This window comes from Lagopus leucura, unplaced genomic scaffold, assembly GCF_019238085.1.
Source record: "Lagopus leucura isolate 7727_CA_CO unplaced genomic scaffold, USGS_WTPT01 Super-Scaffold_73, whole genome shotgun sequence".
Lineage (NCBI taxonomy): Eukaryota > Metazoa > Chordata > Aves > Galliformes > Phasianidae > Lagopus > Lagopus leucura.
Window position 1 is genome coordinate 74,776,866 of NW_024962252.1, and position 22,183 is coordinate 74,799,048.

Consider the following 22,183-nt stretch of genomic DNA (forward strand, 5'->3'; position numbering starts at 1 on the left):
ATTCTGCTGGTAACCTTATGTGCTTGCTCTGTGCCTGGTAGTTTCATGATGTCTGCATGAAAGCATGTGATGCTAAAAGGCAACAAAGTACTTTAATACTTTCACTGGCACTCCAAAAGGAGAATCCACTGAAGGAGCATTTGTGGAATGCCTTGCTTAGGGTATCTATAAAGCTATTAAATAAGGAATATTTCCATTTGGAAAAACAGAGAATTACATGAAAGGGAGCTGAATATTGTTGCTATTGACAGTTGCTGAACCTTAAATCCAGTTTTTTTAACACCATCTGCCAATGCATTTTCAGAAATGAGAGGCTCATGGGCTACAACAGTTATTCAATCACATATAGAACTGAGAGATATATACTTAGTCATTGCATGGATCTCTGGTGCACTTATCTTTGTTATTGTCTCTGCTCATGTACCATCGAATAGTGCTGATTTTGGACTATTTGTTTTGTTTTCTTTTTCCTCCGCAAAATCTTAGTTCATAAAGCAAACTAAAGAATGTTAACAAGGAATGCTTTTCTGGCAACTGTGTGAGATGGTGCCATCTTGCACGTGAGGAGTATGTGTGGAGTCCTCCAAACTTTGTGTAGATACAGTCCATGTGCCTTATGAAGGCATGGGGAAATTGTGTCATAAGCCTCACTTCTCAGGAAAAGTAAAATCTAAGTCCAGGCTTAACTTCCACCTTGCTGGCTTTATGTTCCTCCTGTGGCTTTCATCCTCATGGTACCTAAAGGACATATTAACTGAAAGTTTTGACCTATCGTTAGTAAGCAGTTCAAGGCAAGGAGCTTCAGGAGCTGTTGCCTAAGAAGAGGGGGAAATAGTATCCAGTAGCAGTAGGTATGGCAAAATGCATTTCATTATAACACAATGTGTTTATTTTGTGATTTGACTGGAATGCTGGCAGATGTGTTCTTAGTCCTCTTTTCAGAGCCCCAGAAATATGGCACAAATCAGAAAGGAACAACAGTTTTCTATGCGTATAAGATGTACAAAAATGCTTTTGAGTCTCTCTCCTGTTTACTTTGTACAAACCTTGGAATTGCAAAATCTTTCCATGCAGTCCTACAGAAGATTGGGTTTGGATAGTCCAGGATTAGTTGTTTTGAGCTGGAGAGAAGAACACGTGGCTTTGGCACATGCATGTAAGATGTATCTTACAGTGTTGCTGGTCACAGCGGAATTTCTGTGGGTAAATAAGATTTCTGTCTCAAGGGCCATCCATATGGCCCCTTTCACCAGCACTAATTCCACTTAGATTAACTGCACAGCATGAATATGGGTCAAAGCCTGGACTGTTGGGAGAATGAGTTCCTGCTTCCAAACTGCTTTCCACAGAAGTACTTGTTGGCAGCTGAGATCATAGTGCTCGTGCTCCTCACAGTAACCCACTTTGAAATGTATTTCGAGAGGGGTCTTGGCAGTCTGCTTGCTGCTTTTCCATACAAAGAGCAGGCCCTGGTTTGTAATCCCACTCAACACATCAAGGCATTTGCTGCTGGGCCATCATCTTTCTTGATTTTATGTGAGGTATGAGTGTTTGGACCAGCTATACTAACCTCTTGAGCAGCGTTTTCTCCTTACTATTCAGTAAGAAGTGAGGAACTGCCCCTTGAAGTACTGCATTGTTTATGAAAAAAACCTATGTTTTCTGTGAACGCTGTGCCTTGAGTGCAAGTTACAAAGGGACTGAAGAGAAAGAGGGATGAAACACATCTCATGGTATTCCTGGCTTGCATGTTGTCCATAGTTCCAGTGAAAATTTCTTCTTGCTTTGTTTTTGTTCCTCCTTTGCCTGCTCTATGGGTGGCAAAGGCTCTGTACTGTAGTCAATCAGTATGTGGCTATTTTGGTTGTCTCATACTATGTTGGTATTCCTTAGGCAGGAAATAAAAACCCTGGCCACAAATTGCCTGCTTCGTAAACTGAGGCAAATCTTATCAGATGAATATACCTGTTTTTTTTTTTTGTTTGTTTTTGTTTTTCGTTTGTTTGTTTGTTTTATTTAATTTAATTTTATTAAATTCTGAGGTTATCTTCAGAGTCCATTTTTTCCTACACATACCTAAATTTTCACCATATCTACTCATGCTATTCGCAAAGACAAATCTTTTTGACCCAGGTGTGGAGGTACTTTAAGCACAGGTTACCCAAAAGCAGTTGGAGCTTCAGAAGATGTTGAAACATGCTCACTGTGCAATGAATATAGACATAAAAATGTTCAAGTGCTGGTAACTCTCCTGTATTTGTCACTGGTTTCTTCCCTTTCTGACATACAATTTTTTCTACTGGAAAGTGAATATAATTCAACATAGAAAACTATGTTGATATGGATGGTGGACTCAGTAATATAGGCGCAGCTTTCATGTGAAGACACAATGTGGTTAGCATAGGAAATTTGCATGCCCCTTTCTGGGGCTGACACTGTGACAGTGAAACATAGCTAAGGGCATAATGGATGAAAGAACACAAGGCAGGGAGTTTGCTTCATGCTTCTGCTGCTTGCTTGAATTTGGATAATGCTCTCACTCATGTTCTGCTTACATGCACTGTGCTCCCTTCCTCCACCTCTGCAGATTAAAATCAGGGTGTATTTATTGAGCAGCTTAAAATTAAAGCAGACAGTGAAGGTACACACAGCCTTAAGGAGATGCTGAATCCCTTCATACGTATCCTGGTGCACGATCTCATGACAGTGTGAAACCTCCTCCTGTTCTCTGCCTTCCTGTAGGCAGACACCAGACAGGACATCAGCTGTAGATGTGCATATGCTCCCTTGCAGACCCATGGCCCAGCTGCCAGCTGGGGATGAAGGAGAAGCTGAGGCAATGCTATGGGGCTGCATGACATGCTGCTGTTGAGGCAGGATGGATGGTGGTTACAGCCCTATGCTGAGGAGCTTCAGCAAGACTCCTTTTCTCTTCCCGGTTGGGCTTTGGCAGCCTACCTTCTAAGTAGTGCAGCACAGGAGTTAATATGCTTGAGTAAGTTTTGTTTATTCATCTTAGTGCATGCAGAAATGATGGCCGCTACCTGTGCTGAAGGCAGTGATGCTTGTGTAGGGAATCCTAGCAGTTGTGAGGAGTTGGGAATAGATAGTTATTCTGAAAATTGGAATGATCTGCGTGGTCTAGAAGATGGATTGTCCTATAAAATAATGTTTTCTATAAAATAATGTTTCCTATGTGTACCTATAAAATGCTTTGGGATCATTAAAGAACAAATATTTGGGGGCTAGTTTTGTTTTCCTTTCTTTATGAGAGTGCACTTTATTCTTTTTTTTTCTCTTAAAGCTTAGCACTGCTGTTTTGAGACCACCATACTTGGAACTTTTCTCAGTATTTTCCCATCTCTTTCTCCTCCTGAATGCAGGAAGCAAAAAATATTCTTCTGGCATTTGAACTGCAATTATTTTGAGTGGCTCCAAACAGAGGGAAATGTGTTTCTGCGGTAGTTGCTGGAGAGAAAGAATTTTGCTGAAATGTCTCTCCCCCACCGCCCTTCGGTGGCTGCAGAAAAGAAGCCAGTGTTTGAGGCCCCAGCTCTGTGCATCTGCTGGATCAGTTTAGGCCAATTTTCCCCCTCCCCCTTCCTCTCTTTCCATTAGCAAACTAGATATAAAACAGAAGCCATTGGATAAATAGGAAAAATGTGTAGCAGAGGAAGCCCTTGTGATTAGGGAGCTGTTAACCAGTTATTTCATGTCCGGCTTTCAGTGTATTTATAAAAAATGATGCTATTCAGTGACACATCGAATTACTATAAATGGCATTGGCTCAGTTGCTTTCTCATGGAAGCCAACTTGCACTTTATTTTTAACATGAGCCCACTGATTATTTTTAAAGTTAGTGTAGTATTTGTTAAAGATGCTAAAATAGCAGGCAAAATATGGGCAATATTAATTGAATTTCCCATGCCCTGGCATGCCAGTGCCCTCTGTGGAAGCACACTGGGGAAGAGAAGCTCAGGCAGCTTCTGTCTGTCCGCTTCTCGGCTGCTGGGGAGACAGCTGACTGATGTGAGTAGTGGCAGCTGCAGAGCTCAGTTTGGTGATGTAGGAGCTTGTCCATTAGGACCTGGACCAAGACCCAGTAAACTTCCCCTTCTCCCCTTTTTTTTATTCCCATTGATTGCCAGCAGCCATCACATCATTACATGCGTTTATAATGTCCTTGTTGAGACTTGCTGCGTGCACATGGTTTAAATCAACGGCTTTCCAAATAGGGGGAGCAAAAGCAGCAGTACTCACTACTGCTCCCTCCAACAATGTGCTTGTAAACCTCAGGGACAAGCAGAAAGAAAAATAGAGTTTATGGAAAAGTGCCAGGGGGTTCTGAGTCTACAGATCATGCTAAATTTTGGACAAAGAGGTGAGTCTTATCTCATGGTCTAAATGCAGTGAGGAGTAATCTTGTATGAAGTTCTTCTGGAGCAAATGTCACCAAACAGAGAATGGTCTATGTGACTGTTTTGGCACCTGAGGCAGATTCTCAAAGCTGCCTTTATCATATGTGGCCTTTTGGCAAGACTAATCTGCTTTGTAGCACCAACATGTAGAATGGGGGAAGCAGACCATTGGCAGCCTGTTACACAGGTCTTGTACCCTTTAGTTAGGAGTGAAGTTTTCATCATGTTTCCTGGAGTTTCTAACTGGCCATTAGGGCTATCCTGAGACAGAGTGGCTTTTAGTAAGGTAAGTGTAAGCTTAAAGCATTGTACTAAATTACTACAGCCATCTCTAGCCAGGCTTGCAGCTGGAAGGTCTCATGGAGATCTTATGGATCTTCAAGTCACTTGGAACCTTATGTAAGTGCTAGGAAGCTATTTCCATGCCATTCAATGCCAAGTGCAAACATTTATTGCAACATCACAGTGTTCTGGCTTCCAGTTATATTCCTCCAAAGATCAATATCTGTATTTTAGATCTAAAATGGCAACACTAGAAGTTGTCTAGATTGACTATCACACAACAAAGTGCTATACAGCATAGTGTTTTAGCACTGGAACAAATAGTGTACAAGCTTGGTGTATCTTTTCCCTTGCTTTCTCTGACTCTGAGAGATCTGTTGCATCATAGGAAATCCCATTTTCAGAGCATTCAATCTCTCCTTGATAGCCATCCTGTTTGTGTGTCCTGAGTGATCTCTACTCACAGTTTTTATAATTAATATTCTGATTGGAATGGAGAACATATCATTGGCTTAGATATTGCTAGGGTAAGAAATAAAGAGTTTTTATCATACTACAGGACAATCTATTTGCTGACAGAGTCAGTCTGGAAATTTTATAACCTGCTTTCTTGGCAGAGACTTAATAGCAGATGCATTTGTGATATCTCTTCTGATTATTCAGGCATTGCTGTTTAACTAAGTAGGTGAAACGTAATGAGGAAGAGTTGAGATTTAATAACTTTTGACCTACGTTTAGTCTTCTACCATAGCTGACAGTGGAATTTAGTTCTTACAAGCAATTGGAAAGTGGCTTTGTTTTGTCCATGTCTCAGTTTCAACATCTGCCTGATGTGGGCGGGGAAAGGGATTATAATGTTGCTTTGAACTTCTGTTTAAAATAAAGAAATAATACCCTCCTTGTGATACAGTACATCTTCCTTGCTTGCTGTGTTTACATGCTTCCTTTCTGATTCCTTTGATTTAGTAACTTCACACTTGTAATGATCCTTCTAGTATGTTAAATACTTGCATGAAGCCATTATAAGGCTATTTCAGTTAGGTAATGGAATTATAAGAAGGAGACAAGAAGATAAAGAATAAGTCCATAAATGGTTCAGCATCCTGCTTGGAGCCCAGCATGGTTACATTGGAATCCTGCTGATGGAATGTCCTGACATTATGGTGTTTATTTCCACCACAACCCTGAAATGTAAACAGGACATCGTTGGATGTTAATCCAGGGGACAGGAAATGACTGAGAATCCTGGACTCTTGGGTTATTGGTAAGATGTAAGAGAGTTTTACAGCAGGATTGGCATGCCCGCAATGTATGAGAGCACGTTTCAGAGCAGGTGGGTTCCAGAAGGGTATCTGACGTAGACTTACAGAGAGGAACAAAACATCTTGCTAGCTTCAATATACACAACTTGTAGGACATTCAGCATGTTAAGATGCTCTGAGCATCCCATCCTAGCAGGATGGAAGCTGAAGAAAGAGAGCTTGCCTTGAGCTTGAAATGTATGCAAAATAAATGTCAACTTATTACTGCAGCATTTCTTTTTACTTGTGAGTTAAAATACTGTTATTTTAACTGAATTCAGTTAAGGAACATGGAAGTATCAGAAGGGGGCAGGTAGCATCTTCTGCTCCAGACCTGAAGCCCACAGGACAGGGGGTGGGAGTAGCAGTCATAGAAGAGATGGTTTAAAGCAATTTGATGCACTAGAAAGCCAACTGTAGTTCTCTTGGAAAACTCTAAATAAATTAATGGCATGAGGATAGTCTTGAATTTCCATTTAGGACTCCCTCTGCCCTGAGGTGGAAAGGGGCATGTCCAGCTTATGTAAGATGGTGTCTGTTTGGGAAAGAGACAGATGAACCATGATAAAGCTAACAGCAAACAGTGTCAGGTACTTGAGGCTCAGGTTTCTGGAAAGAGAGTTGCACTCCACTTTTATCCTGCCAGAAGACCTTACCTCCAAGCAGCAGCAGCTGCTAATCCTCATCTGTAGCCCCCCTTGTAGTAGCAAAGACAGAAGTGTGTTGTAATGAATATAAAGGGGGGCCTTTATGGAGATTGCTAAATGCATACAGACCCTGTAATTCACACTGGCTGTAGCTTCCAGACTGGCTGACTGCTGCCTGATGTTGCCACACAAAATCTCTCTAAGTCTTGGTCTGGCGTCTGTAGCAAGGAAAAGGCTGTCAATTCTGCTGGCTGAAGAGAAAATGAATTGCATTTTCTCTGCTTTGAATGCTGTGCACAATTTTTTGTAGTAACTTGTGAGCATGCCTCTGGATATTACTGCGCAGCAAGGCTTTACTTTAGTGTATGCATCTTCTGATTGCTTTTGAGAGCATCTTGCTAGCAAAATTCTAGTGTTGATGGATGCCTTTTGAACCAAGTGCTCTGAATTGTGACTTTCCTAGGCAGTTTACACTAGGTTTCTCTCTGGATGTGAATTTGGAAATTTATTACTTGAAACTGTTTCTAAAGGTGCAACTTACACCAGCTTCTTATTTCTGATGAAGTCTTGAGGGCAGAGTTACATTCCTTATGCTGCTATAGGTGTTAATGATTTCATCAACTCAAGCAGCACAGAGCCCTGAACTCTGCTCTTGGCAGCTAGTAAAGAAGGGAAACTGACTTTCAAATATTTTGTTTTTAAAGTTGTTTTTCTTTATGGTGTTTACATTAGCAAGCTGGAATTTGTGGGACAAGCTTAAAATTGGAACTAAAAGAATTTGTTGGTGACTTAGTCCTTAGAAATCAAACCAATAGTAAAGCCTTAGTAGGCTGCTGAAACTGGTCTTTCCAAACACCTCTAAAGTAGCAGAAGAACAAGAATGTGGCCTGTTGTAGGACTAAGTCTTTCATTTGCTTGGTATGCTTTCTATGCCTCAAAATAATCAGGAAGGACACTATTATGCAGATCCCAAGATTTTTTTGATATTATTTTCAGTTGCATGCTGATGCAACTGTGCTCTAATTTTGGAGAGATTCCAGGATGTGGGATTTTTTTGTTGTTTTTTAGAATAGCTTCTGCTTTGTGTCACGCAAGAAGATGGCATTGTGAAATAGGATGAGGATTTAAAATCAGAATTGGTTGGTATTACTATGGTATCTGCTGCTTGCTTGTTGTAGGATCTTAAGCAGACCGTTATTCTCTTCATACCTGCATTGAGATATCCTTGTGTCCAGGAAGCCATGATACATAATTACTTCTGTTTTAACCTTGAATAACTTTTCTGATTCAAGAGTTAGCTGTTTTCAAATAACTGCTGTATGCGTCACAGAGAGACTGCTTCAGAAGTGTTAAATGGAAGGTTACAGAATATAACATTGATTAATCCCCTCTATTAATGGATGAGACTGGAAAGCTTATCCTTTAATTGTTTAAAGAGGTGCTTAAAAGGTGATTTGCTGATCACCATTCATAATTAGCTATCCAGAAAATATTTGGTCTTCATACTTCAATCTAGGAAAATCAAGTCAAGAACCAAGCTCAGGGGATTGAAACTTGGTAGATGAAACACACATTCCTAAAGTGAGGTACAGTTTACTGAAGATTGTGGTAGGTTTTCTATTGCTGGAAATCTTCAAATCAAATGAGATGCCTATTTAGAAGTTATTGTCTAATTCAGACAGGAATTAGTTTATAGCAATCCTACAGCATGTGTTATGCATAAAGTTAGACTAGCTGATTGATGCAACCCTTTCAGCTCTGTTATTCATAAGACTGTCTTCACATTTGTGAATCTAAGTCTCACTGAAGCCAGCAGAAGCTAAATAAACCTGGGGTCAGAGTTTTTATGCTGCCTTCTTTCACATCCTTCATGTGGCCAGCCTGTATTTACATGTTACTAGCTAACATGTAAAAATATCCTACGGCTTTGCTTTTATATTTTTATCACTGGATGAGGCTGCAATCCGTGCTTCCCAACAGATGGAGATCTTCTGTTAATTTTCTCTTGTATGTTGAAGCACAGCGCAGCTAGCTCAGTAGATCTATACTGCTTGTTCAGAATGGATCAAGTAGCTCAGAGGTAAAGTAGAACTCTGTATTCTTGACCAAACCAGCAGCTAAATGATTGTAGCTGAAGGATCACAGCTGGTAATATCCTACAGATTTAGAAATGGCCGTATAAGTTGGAGAGAATAATCGCTTGGCTCTTTGAGTGACTATTCTGAGAAGGCAGACTAGATCATGGTGTGTATTCATCTCATTTACCGACACTGGTGGTTAGACTTTCAAAAGAGCTCAGTATGTCTCATACATTTTTCCATTGAGATTTTTCTCATGAAATGGTCTCAAAATTGGCAAATTTTGAAGAAAACATAGTTTCCCAAGTGTGTCCACATTCTTATGAAAACTGGATATTTCAAAATTTTGGATAAATCAGACTGGAAACATGTGTTTGTTTGTAACTGTTTCCTTCAAAATGAACACTACTAAGTTTTTCTAAATTATTTATTTTATTTTTGTTCCTCTTGAGTTCAGTAATAGTGGAAGAGAATTGGTGAAATGTTTTTTGTTTTTTTTTTCATTTATAAAAAGTAAATTCAAGACTTCTATAGAGTTCTGAGCACTAAGATAACTTTCTTTTTTTTTCCCAAATATGTTTTAATTTTTTTTCAAGGCTGTTCTTTTTCCATTTAAACAGCCCTCTTCTTTCTTTTTCAAAATATGTCTCATTTTTTTTGTGCTGAAATGGAAGTTGGACAGTTTTGTGAAAAGTTGATGGCAAGAGCTAAATTTTCCTTAAAATTAATTCTAATTATTGGAATACAAGTGTGTTTTTTCAAGCACAACAAGTGATGTTTACTCATCGTATATATAATCCTGCTCTTGTAAGTGACAGGGTTGAAGAAGGATATGCTGAAGAGCAGTCTGATAAGATCAGTGCATTTAGAGGGAGAATTTCCTGTATTTCCTAAAAACAGCAAAAAGTTCCTTTTATAGCATACAGTTGAACAGAAAGAAGAATCATCTGAATATGATGTTCTCTTCAATTAATCCTCATTTTGAATGAATGCCCTTAAGGGTGCTGTATAACTTGGAGAGGCCAGGCTGGCTTTTGCATCTTTGCAGTCATGGTTTCAGGTAAACATTTAGAATTGTGTTGTGCCAAATCCCTCTTACTCTTCATGGAATATTTCCATCAGGCTACAACAGCCTGGCCATGGCTGCCTAAACTCATCTTCCTGTGATTAGCCTGGCCCTCAAAGATGTTGGGCAGTTTTTCTGGAAAGCATCTTATGCATAATTTCTCCAGGATATTGTTTAGCAGGTTAATATCCAGAAGAGACCAAGCAATGGCATACTAAAGGGTTGCTTGAAGAGAGAGAAGACTCAGCTTTTAGTCCTTGGGGGCCTACATTGTTTTTTTCAGCATAGGGATGCGCACAGCCCACATTCAGGATAACAGGATAACATGAAATGTAAGGGTGCTTTCTTTTTCTTTCCCTTGTGGTGTTTTTTTTTTTTTTTTTTGTTCTGTTTTGTTTTAAGTCTTGAGAGATAAATATCAAACTGTCTTTAGGGGAGGCACTTCTGATTTTGAAAATTAAGAAGAGATCACCCAAAGGCATTATCTGAAGCATATCTGGAAGATAATATGTAGTGCGGGAGGGTGGCAAGTCAGGACCAAGTATGTGTTCACTTGGCACGTGGTGTTTAGGCAAATGAAAGACTGATTCCTTTGGGGAATTTACCTGCAGCAATGATGCATTGGTGTAGGAGGTAATACCCCTTCCTTGAGACATGTTTGGGTGAAGGAATCGCATGTTCAAGCATGCTTTGGGAAAGCCGCAGATAAGATAATTAATGTTGAACCTAGAAAGGGTTGGAGACTGTGAAGGCATGTGGAGGCATGAAGGTGAGCTTCTTCCTTCTGGAAAGCTGTCATGCTCAGCATCGTGGTCTCTAGCCAGGTTTCTGTAGAGACCGCCTCTAGTACATAAAATGTTACATGCTTGGTGAGCTACATGCTGCAAAGCAGGAAATCATTCACATTCCTTATCTTCCACCCAACAGGCTCAGGAAAAATTGTGCCAAAAAGTTTGCTCCCAGGCCTCAAACAACAGGGCTTGACCTCTGGGGTTGGATTTTCTGGGTTTTACGTATAAAAACCAAATTCAGCTACTTTGTAAGCAAGGACAGATATTAGATGGTAGTGCTGTGGCTAAAATCCCATCCTTTTCCCACATAAATCAGTGGTCAAACATGCCCTAACTTCAGTGCAAGCAGATGAGGGGTGCAAAGGGAATTCTGCAAAGCCCTAAACTGGAGAATTAAAATCCAAACCCAAGTATTCATTTTGGGTCATACAGAGGAAGAAAAACTTATTCCCAAGCACTGATTAATGAGACTGCAGACTAGCATGCCTAGGGATTATATTGGAACATGCCAGTGCCTTAATAACAGTCGCATCTTACTTCATACAAGAACCAGCAGATGTACGAGTCCATTGTATTTGTCATTATCTCTGTCTGTGTTAATGAAGGGATGTTATCTATGCTATGGATGGTACTAGAACTGAAAACAGCTGAACTTTTCTTTAAGGTTGTTTTTATTGGCATGGAATCCTCTGGGAAGTCAGTTTTAATGTTAATGACAGTATTGTAATAAGGCTTTGAGAAGTAACAATCTGTGCAGGCTCACCTTCTGCAGATTTGAGGAGTGTGTTTCTGACTAATTGACCTTCTGTCTTTGAATATTTGTGGTCAGTAAGCTTAAAATGAGATTGATTTCTGGGGAAATGTACTGGAGCTCTTTGTATCTCTTCAATACATGGATCTTTGTTCTATAGCTTGTTCTCTGTCATTTGTAGATGTTGGCTCGAGAGCATTTCTGTAGTATTCTCATATCATGCAACCAATCTAGATTTGTACCCAGATGTAAGTCTTGAAAACATTTATGTCAAGCAGGAGCTTCACTGGAAGGGAGGATTTTGAGAAATTTGAGCTTTTGCGTAAGAAAGATTAACTCTTGTCAGTGGTGCTTATTGAATGGGCAGGAAGAAGGGAGCACAAAAAAGGCGCAGGGAAGTCCATTTGAGCACACAGAAGTACATTTTTATTTTATTTTTAACTAAGAAGTTGGTTGAAAGTGGCATAAGCTTATGCATAATGTTTTTAGTTTCCCTCCTTGGAAATGCTCTGAAGTAATCTGGACATGATCACAGGCAAACTGCTATAAGTGACCGTGGCTAAGCAGGAATGTTGGAGTAGACAGCCTTGAGAAGGCCCTTCCTGCCTCTTCTATTCTGGGCTTCTGATATCCACTTAGCAGCATTTTAAGAACTGGCTACCTGCTGAGTCCAGCCTCACCTCAAAAGCAGCAGCTTGTCACACTCAGCTTGTGAACCACGTCTTAACACTTTCCCTTTTCTGAGCTCCACAAGGTGCTCCACATGCTTCAAGAATGGATCTTGAATATTTTCGTCATGTGGCTTCTGGGCCAAAGAAATTGGATCATACTTGGAAAAGATCCTTGGTAGGGCATCTTGCCTCTAAATGCCCTCTAATCCCCTTTTCGAAACAAAACTACCTTCTCTTTTTCTTAAGGTAGTGGTCACTTACATTTTTTGTCCCTTTTTCTTTTGTTCCCCAGAACTCATTTATCAGCTTCTGAATGGAAGATTTGTCATATCTTGCCTCATCTCTAACACTTCCAAGAATTATTTATTGTGTCTCTTAACATTTTTCAGCTCTGTCTTGTTAATGCAGGGATTTGCTTGGGTGTTTTTGTTTTGTTTTGTTTTCTTTCTTTACTTTTACACAGTAGTGTTTGCAAAAAAGATAAATTCTCTTTTTAAGTGTATGAAGTGCACTTTCTCTGGGAAAGTAGAATTGAAAAAAGGGCATAGCACAGTACAGGCCAAGCAATACCGAGGGATGTATGTACCCACTGCTCTTTTTTCTGCTCTGATTTTTTTTTTTCTTCCCTTCCCTTTTCTTTTCTTTTTTTTTTTTTTTTTCCTTTTTCTTGTCTTTCTTCTTTTTTCTTCCCTGTTGTGAAGCAGGTGGTACAGAGGGTGAAGAAGAGGACTGAACATTTTAGTGGTACTTGTTTAAGGAAAGTTTTAGCACTATGACCTTAGTGAGACTGTGCATCAAAAATGCTGGAGAAAAGCCATAAAATAAAGTGGCATAAAATAAACGCACTGTACATGTTTTTCATTCTTACATTTCCAGCTACTTTTGGTGTGTTTATCAAAACATCATGAGCTTTTGGGTTGGTCTAACGGTGGGAATGAGAACAGGGAATTATATTTATCAGAACCACAGGAAAACTTTGTTTTAAGTCCTCTGTCTTTAAATCTTCTCTCTAAATTAATTCCTTGGTCATAAGAAGACAGAAAAAAAAGGTGCTGCAAAAATCCCATGCTCTCAATATTCTAAGAAAACAGGAGAAAAGGGATTCCGTTAACAGATGCTTTTGAATGGGTTGTAAATCTTTTTACTTTCTGTAGACAGGGCAGAGAAGTTGAGGTGCTGTAGAGTATTTGCTACAATGACAGTAGAGTTTGAAAGAGGGTCTGAAATTTGGACTGAGGCAATTTTTATTATTTTCAGGTAGGGAAGTGGGAAGACTTGCATTAAAGATGTTTTGGTTTTTTCCTCTTTTAGAATAATTTGGATGGTGGGGAGGAGGTCTTTTTTTTTTTTTTTTTTTTTTTTTTTTTTGTGAGCCTGCAAACATTTACTGTGTGCCAACAGCTTGCACTGAAAACTAGGGATATAGTGCCTATAAGAACGAAATAGTGAAAGAAGCTTCAAATTTTGCGTCATACTTAACAGCTTAGCATTAAAGTATATGTGGTACCAGCCAAATCTGGTGTTTTGGGTTTTTTTTTTTTAATGTTCTTATTCAGAAGTTACTTATGGAAGTTTAACTGACCAGAACAGGAGACTCATTGTGGATTAACTGTCTGACATGCCTTAAGCTGTGAATACGTGTAGTGATTGATGCTGATTGAGTTTATGTGGCTGTTGAGCAGCTCCTGAGTTCCACTGTGCTGGCATTAGTTTACTTCCATAGGGTGTCTGACAAGCAGTGGACAGGTGAGTCATTGTGTTTGGTGAGTTTGGAAGCTAGTGAAGGGAAACTGCAAACAGATGTAAGAAGAGAACACAAAATATTTGTTTAAAGCCAGCTAAGATGCGTGCATAACACTTTGGTATATTCCAACTCAAGCTCTTCAGTCAATGGGAAAAATGTCTGCATCTCAAGTCACTTTCCCCCTTATGTTTTGTGTTAGTATTCTCTCCAGTGTGAGTGCTGCTTATCTACAACTACCCTGTGACACACTTGAAAACCTCTTGGAGTGGGGGGAACAGTGAGCAAACTGGACCTAGGTATTTGCTGATGGCGGGGATAAGAGTACAGGATGAAGAGGGCTTAGGGTTGTTGCAATGCAGTTCGTGATACACAGCTCTGCACTATGGCAGTGCACATCCAGATAGTAGCTGCTAAAGATAGAGAGGGTCCCTTAAGGTCCAGAGGGAAAGGAGTGCTTTGGCTTTCTGTGCAGCATGAGAGTATCTTCTGCTTAATGGTGTCAGAAGCAATGGTGATTCTGCCCTATATTTCTGATTTGAGGTAACTTAGTTGAGTTTTTATAAGCAACATGAGAGGTATTCCTGGGGAAAGATGGTTTAAGGGGGAGGGTGGAAGGGTAGCTGAAGCATAAAACTAATACTGACATATGACATATGTTGCTTTTTTGATTTTGTGGTCAGACTTTCATGGAGTTAGGATTAAGTTTGGAAACTGAATCTCTTTTTGAATACGTTCAGCCTGGCAAGAGGTCTGTGCAATGCTAACCACATATATGAACACTCTTGCTCCAGTGTGAGGTACTACCTCAAGTTTAGATTTAGGTTTCTGCTTCACTGTGTTGCTCGCTTGTTGGAGTGAGGAGAAAGTCTTTCCAGCCTTTTATTGTCTGTTTTTAAAAAAAAATCTCAACTGTTAAAAGAAGGAGGTTTCTCTACTAACTCTGCTAGTGCTGTCAGATTTCCTTTTCTTTGTTAGCAACAGAAATTGCATGGATGAATGCAGTTAAGAAAGAGGTATCAGTACCAATCCTTACTGTAGTTTGTGTATGGCTTGGAATACTCTCCCCTGGAGTCAGGAACTGATTATTTGGATGCTGTACTTTGATTTTGCTAATGTCAGCTCAAAAGGCCTTTTCAGAACATGAAATAAAAATATGTTTGGGACTTAAAAAAAAAAAAAAAAAAAAAAAAAAAAAAAAAAACCCCAAAAACTCAGATGCCTACCTGGCATGATTTCACTGAGGAAATTCACCAGAAATGAACTGAGTTCTGCTTGGGAGAGCTAGTGTCTTGTTTTATAAGGTTATGCTATTCCATCAGTGTTAATAGGAGTCTGTTGCAGATTTGTAGAGGAAACTATATAGAGAATATATGCTCTTTACTCACTGGAGGAATTAAAGTTTCTTGCAGTCCCTATAACCCAATTTCAATAATTTGTATATCCTGAAATTGCTGCCTTGATAAGGCAAGCAAAATATTGATTATCCCTTCCAACATCTTTCTGAAGAGAAATATGAAATGCTCTTTCTCTCATTCCTTTTCTCACTCCTCTGAGTTTACCTGCAGAAATATTTTCTAGGATTCCCTAATCAAGGCCTTAAATCATTCGTTTTATGGAGTATGAGGCACTTAATACCTGATTAGATGGAGATCCTTTTTGGTGTCGCCTCAGCCCAGATATTTGAAGAACTGAGTACAAAGCCATGAATTAATTTTCTCTACAGAACCATTATCTGGTTGACTCACTGAAGTCATCTCCACACCAAGGTCCTTCCACAGCACACAAATAGCTATCATGCTCTCATAAAGCATGGGAGCCTTCTAACCAGAAAAAAACAGGGTGTCTCATCTTGTCCTTTGCATCATTTCCTATGATAAGTAGATTCACTTTGCTATTTAGTAACTCAATCTCAAACTCTGGTCCTTAGAGGTACTCCTTCCAGCTTTCAGAAATGCTTTTTTTGGTTCAGAGTGGCCAGCTGAAGGTTGCAAAGCGATCTCATTTCCAAGATTTTGTCAATGTTGGTTTCTCTTTATTAAATGAAAGTGACAAAATGCTTCTAAAGCTGGATCCAGTCCCAGTACTAGAGCTTAATTTATTTATTTATTTATTTATTTATTTCACTTGGGCAATGTTATATTTCACCTTCTTTGAACAGAGGTCTCTGAACTGCTCTGAAAATCACCTAATTGGAGAGCACTTCCATTATGAGAAGCTTTCTGAACACATGTGACCTAGTGATCATCATGCAGGTATTTGATGATTGAGATCTGTTGCCCATGTAGTTACACTAATGCAATTCAAATGTAGTGGAGAAACTGTTACTGTAATAACATTCCATTAAAAGCTGGAAATGTATCTTGACATATTGATACGGGTATGAAATGTGCTTTGGAGATTAAGAAGAGTTAGTGCCGCTATTAGTAGGCCCCACTGGAGATGAATTGTTTCCTTATCATGCATGACCTCTTAAAAATGTAGAAAATTTTTGTGTGTGTTTAAAATCTCAGCATGAACAGGATATTCTAAGACCTCATGGACTCTCTCTACTGTCTAAAGAACTTTTTTTCTTGGAAAAAAAAAAAAAAGGATGTTCCTAAGAACTACTACCCATACTGACTCCTCTCTCTAGGCTTGCATTGCTTAATTGACTTGTTTAATTCTAGGGTTATCCCAGTGGAGCTTTTTTGTGATTAATAGCTGATAACAGTGTAAACCCAGTACTAAGAACATTCCCTGGGTAGTAGCCATGCTTCTTACAGGCTCCATTTGACTGATGATAGGGTACGGACAGAACAAGCACTAGGGAAAAGGTCACCCTGAAGAGTGTTTCAGTAGTATGGGCTCAATGTTTGCATTATACATCTGCTAGTTTAACTTCTTTTTATAGATTTGGAGGTCAGGCTGCTTCTTTGTACAGTTTCTTTAGTTTTACGCATTGCCAAGCACCACTGTAATGTACTGGACCCTTTGCTTGTAATATGCATGACTGTATATATATATATATTTTAAAAAAGCATAAAACATAGGGGTTCAGTAGCATTAATGTTATTGTCAGAAAAAAATCTACTGTTTCAACATCCAGCAGTTAAAATTTAGTGACAGACTAGCAGCTTGCATTCAAATTATTCAGTTGCATAGAAGATATTTCTGCTTGGATTTGCCATCCAGTCTACATATGCAGTTGGCCTTGCTTTTTTTTTTCCCTGACATTTTGCAGTTCTACTGATTATGCTATGAGGTAGATGCGAAGTGCCGTGCGATTAACCATCCTTCCTTGTTCAGAGTGTTTCTGTGTGAGGTTGAGACAGGGGAGTAGAATCAAATGCTGATGCTAGCTACATGCTATTGGAAAGGTTTCGTTACTGGTTGTTATTCTCCACAGCAAGTGAGAATTGGGGAAACAGCAATTTAATTTGTTCTTGTAGTGGAAGATATTTTTGCATAATACACATTTATCTTACATGTGTCCCTATGTGGTGAGGGAAGCCAGAGCCAAAATATGAATAAGTTGTAAGAGGCAATATTAGACTGTTTGCTGTCTTTATTTGTATGTATACAGTCCATAAGTTTAAGAAGTAAAATGCAAGAAAAATGACTGGTTTAAACAAGTTTTAAATATGTCTCCAAAGAATCAGACAAAACAAAATGCATTAGGTAATGATTTGGATAAAATTCTGTACAATCTATCAAATAAATCGGTGCTGTACAGAACTAGAGATAACAAGTAGTGATATTGGAATGTGTTCTGCGAAGTCATGCATTGCTGGATATAGTAATGTTTGCTGACCTAAGGGGATGAAGAAGATATTTCTTTGCTAATACAGGGTAGAATTCTGTCCTGTTTGTATACAGTGAGCCTCCATTTCAAATCATGTCAGAGAATGTGTACTCCGATCAAGAGGCTGTTCAGAAGCAGGGTGTTTCTTTTTACTTTTTTTCCTAGCTGGGGAGCCAAGGGAATTTTATAGTGCGGTTTGTTTTGTTACGGACTGTAATTGAATGTTTGTCAGTGAGATGCAAGGAGTTTTGTTACACAAGTTGGAAGATACTGCCTTGTCTTTGGGCAACCTATCATCTTGCTATAGATACTTAGAGGTCCAGAGATGAATACCCAAACACCTGCTACATGGAGATTCTCTGTAGTCATAAAGCTAATTATTTTCCCACCAGGAAGAATGGGGTGTTGATCAGTTAGAGTTCTAGGAAGTCTTCCCTAGTTCTACTTTAGTACTTAAACTCTTTCTAATCATAAACAGTGAACGAATGGAGTTGGTAGTGACTGTCATGGTGTGCACAGTCCATCATGTACCTTATGCTCCAGACCACATGGTCTGAGGATGTGCATCACTGTAGAGAAGATCAGCACATTCAGGGTAGTTCCACCTATTCCACTCCACCTCTCCTTTTACTGCATTCTTTGTAACTCGCTATTGGCCAAAACCACGCGTTGATTATACAAGTAAGGTGACTGGCAGTCACCTGGTAGCAGTTTCCTTTCAGACCCTCAAAATCACTACCTATGTAATTCAGAGCTCTAGCTCTATGTAATTTGATCTAAATGTAGATACGAACTTTTTCACCCTAACATTATAAAACACCAGCCCTGAAACCTAAAGCAGCAGGTCACAGCTCTGAAACCAGCTTTCATTGTTAGTGTACACTCTCTTTTTATAAATATAACAGCAGCCAGAAAATATATTTTATCTGGATACCACTTAAAAATACACACAGAAAACATCTCCAAATCCTTGAGCAGAGTTCTTTCCAAATATCCATTCTTCATGGAGACACGTTAGGTTAAAAGTTCAACAATTTCACCAAGCTGCTGGATTAAAGTCTAAAACTACTTGCGTAATGTTGAGGTTTCAGGGCATTGAACCCAGATTATCCCTTGTCAGAATGTTGAATAAAAATAAAAATGCTGAAATAAAATACTTTATGTGACCTTTCCTTAATTTCATTTTCAAGGGTGAATTTATTTTTGGTGCCAAATTGACAGCCCTGGAATCTGAGTAGCTTAAAAAACAGGTATATAAAATAAGTGACACTTTGATTCTGTCTATGCCTTGACCTAAAGAAAGCATCTCTAACATGGAGAGAGCATTAAAATCTCAAGACTTGCTCCCATTGTGATGCATCTACTGACTGTCTCTTTCTTTTAATGAATCACTAAAGGAACTTTTCACCTACCGTCACAATCAGTTGCTTTTCAGTATAGGGAACTGATCTGAGAGCCACCATCATTAATTGTATGTTTGCAGTGACAAACAGAAATGCACTGTACTTTGTAGGAAAGCAACTGATCTGGAAGCTGTCTTTTGCAGGTGATAATGCTAAACAGCAGTTTTAAAGAGATTCTGCACCACCTAGGAAAAACATGTGAAAGTCCATGTGTTGTCTGTGTCAGATTTCTCCCATTATACCTGGTTGCTCTATTCAAGCAAGAAAACTTGAGAAAAAATTCACCAGTGCAAAATAATGGATTTGCCTGGCAATAGTGAAGAATGCACTTGTACACCTACATCTGTGGCTGGCTGTCAGTGGTTATAATCAAGGCATATTTCCAGTCAAGTCAAGCTTTGATGTCTTGCACTGGCCCTGAACCCAGTGTTAGAATGGAAATCAATTTTTGTACTCTGTGATGACATCGGACCAAGGATGAAACATTCTTCTGCTAATTGTCTGAAAAGAAAACAACATTTTACATGGAAATGAGCTGGAGTTTGGGAAGATGTAATTGGACCTTTACCATTTGTTTGTTTTTCTTGGAGCAAACTGGCAGTTCTTACAAATTATTTCTCTCTCAACAGAGGCACTCTAATATCCTCAGCTGCTTATTTTGTCTGGAAAATTCAGGCACCCAGGATAATGATGGCAACAACAGCAACATTTTGACTCCCAAATCCCCTGGCAAAATGGTTACATCATGTCTGGAAATAATTGGACAGTGACAGAATGGAAAAATTACAATGGCTGAAACAAGACAGGGACACTCTTGCTAATGGGGTTTTGTGTGTTCTTTCTTCTGAAGGTGGTGGAACATAATGCTGCAGGGAAATTCTGAATTGACAATCTTGTGACTTAAATCCCAATCTTCCCAATAGAAATACTGCAGAGATTTCCAGTTCTTAAATCAAATGTTCATGCTAATCTACCCTAGTAGTATTTCTGGTCTTTTGGAATAGAGGGATGAGTAGGACAGTTTATTCTCCAGATCAATCTATCCTTGAAGTGATCAAAAACTTGACCTTGAGGTCAAGTTTTCTGAGATCTGGTCTTATGGATAGAACTGGAAGCCATTAGTGATTAGGGCCAGTCTCAGACCAATGACATTAAAAGCATTTGATTTTATAAGATCTGAAAAAGACACAAAAGTTCATTTTACTCTAGAGAAGATTAGCCTTCTGTCTTGGAACTGAAGGAGCAGTGCTGGTTCTGACCATCAGTGGATATGTCTGCTTGCCTGTGGTCACCACAGTATATTTCACTTTCAGTCTATTAATTTATTATTTCAAATATTCTGTATCTTGCATTCCATTTTCTAAGGTATTGCTCCCTTGCCTCTTCTTGCAATTGCATCACTGTTGTACTCAGCACCACAGGAGGGTGAGAGAAGCTGAGGAAAGTGCTTCAGATTGTAGACTTATCTTGAAATTTATGGCCTTAATATTATGTGTATTCTGTGGAAGTTCTGAAAACAAACTTTTTAGCACCTGCACACTATGAAACACTATAATTCTGCTTGGCACTGTACAATAACTGAGAGGAGTTTTGCTGTTTGAAGTGAATGAAATAGATACAAGAAGTCATTCCAAGTCATGAAAGTTGCCATGAAAGAAGGTAAGGGTATTGCAATTGAAATGGTGGAAAAAAATGGAAAAAAAACCAACAAGGCTGACAGTCAGGAAAATTGGTCTTGTTAATAGTCCAGGCTTTGTTTTAAGAGAGAAGGAAGTGGAGGTATCTGCTCCTGAAACTGTAATACTGCACTGCTAAAAGTTTTGGAAATAATAACAGAGAAGAGACAAGGAAAGAAAGACTGGCTCTAGAGTGATGCATTCAAACCAGAAAGGTTGTTTGTATGCTGGGTTATGCAGTACTATTGGATCCACCACCTGAAAATAGCAGAAAGGTTCATACAGGAAGAGTGAGGAACTCAGGCTTCCCTAAATATGGAATTGATAAATTAGGATGGGAACCTGTGATATAATAAGCAGTAAATAAAACGTATTTCTGCCTCCAAAGTTCTGTACAACCAGGCATTGCTGCCTCTCAATCAAATATCTTGTACACTTAGACACAGAGATGATGAAGAATAAATACATACTGCATAAACACTTAAGTTGTTGATTTTAATCATTTGGTCTGCAGCTTAGAGTGCAGTGGAGTCACATCACCATTCTCAAATGCTACAGATGTATGGATTTACTTGCATCCAAAATTAGATGCAAAGTTTTAGTTAGGACTCATGATATGTAAGGGAATAGGTTGGTTTTGACCCTTGAAAATGTCATGTAGAGTCAAACATAAAATAAACTAGTAAACTTGTGAAAGCTATTTCTCATTGGGGAAAAGAAGGAATGGATTTTTCAGTCACCTCATTCAGGTATAGAGAATTACTGATCTGTACTTGATTAAATGATGGAAAAAATGTTTTAACATATAAAAATGATATCTAGCTGAATTTATGATATTTACTAATTACTTCATTTCTGTCATTGTTTTGGGTTTTGAATCTTGATTTGACCATATTCTTTTAAAACTGCCTGTATGTGAAGGCAGATAAATGGTTTGGGAGGAACATGAAGAACCTGCTGGTGTTTGTTGTTTTTTATTGTTGTTTGTTTCATCCTGCCCCATTTCCAAAAGACCACAGAGGGAGACTCAAACTAATCTTTTAGACAGGAAAGAGAGTTCTTTGTAGCTTCTTTTTGTGTTAGTCAGGTAGAGGTGAAATGTAAAGCACTGTTGGATTTGTGGTCATAAGCAGATCATTGGTCATACAGCGCATCCTGAGCATCTTTAAGAACTGAAAAATAAACAGATTTTAGACAGGCAATTTTAGATATTACACTAAGTAGATTTACAGATATAGTTACACCTGACAGTCTTCAAATAGTACTTAATTTTTCTTCCACGTGCAGCAGGATATTTTGAAATTCTCATCTACCTCAGTTTTGATGGGATGTTGTTTTTTTTTTTTTGTGGCAGAAAAATGGAGAGCAACAGCCTGGGGGCTTGTACCATGAGACAGCCTGACAAGTGGGTGAAACTGAGTGGAGTAGAATGCCTGGGTTGGCTTGCAAAGTTCTTATTCCACCTTGACATTCCACCTTGTTTTAAAGTGTTTTCTTAGGGGGAGATCTATGAACTGGCTTCAGAACAGCGAGTGGCAAGCTGTGCTTTCCCATCTGAAGGAAACCTTGAGAAA

General features: G+C 39.0%; 1 protein-coding gene across 5 annotated transcripts in view; it reads left to right on the top strand.

Annotated features, from left to right (window-relative positions):
* DAAM2 (dishevelled associated activator of morphogenesis 2) overlaps positions 1-22,183 on the top strand; it is a 164,085-nt gene that overhangs the window by 25,497 nt on the left and 116,405 nt on the right. The window contains exon 2 of one of the 5 annotated variants that reach the window (XM_042877893.1): positions 15,908-16,001. The exons of the other annotated variants lie outside the window; for them this stretch is intronic. The gene's annotated coding sequence lies outside the window, so the exon portion shown is untranslated. The remainder of the gene's footprint in view (positions 1-15,907; positions 16,002-22,183) is intronic. 5 annotated transcript variants of the gene reach the window in all.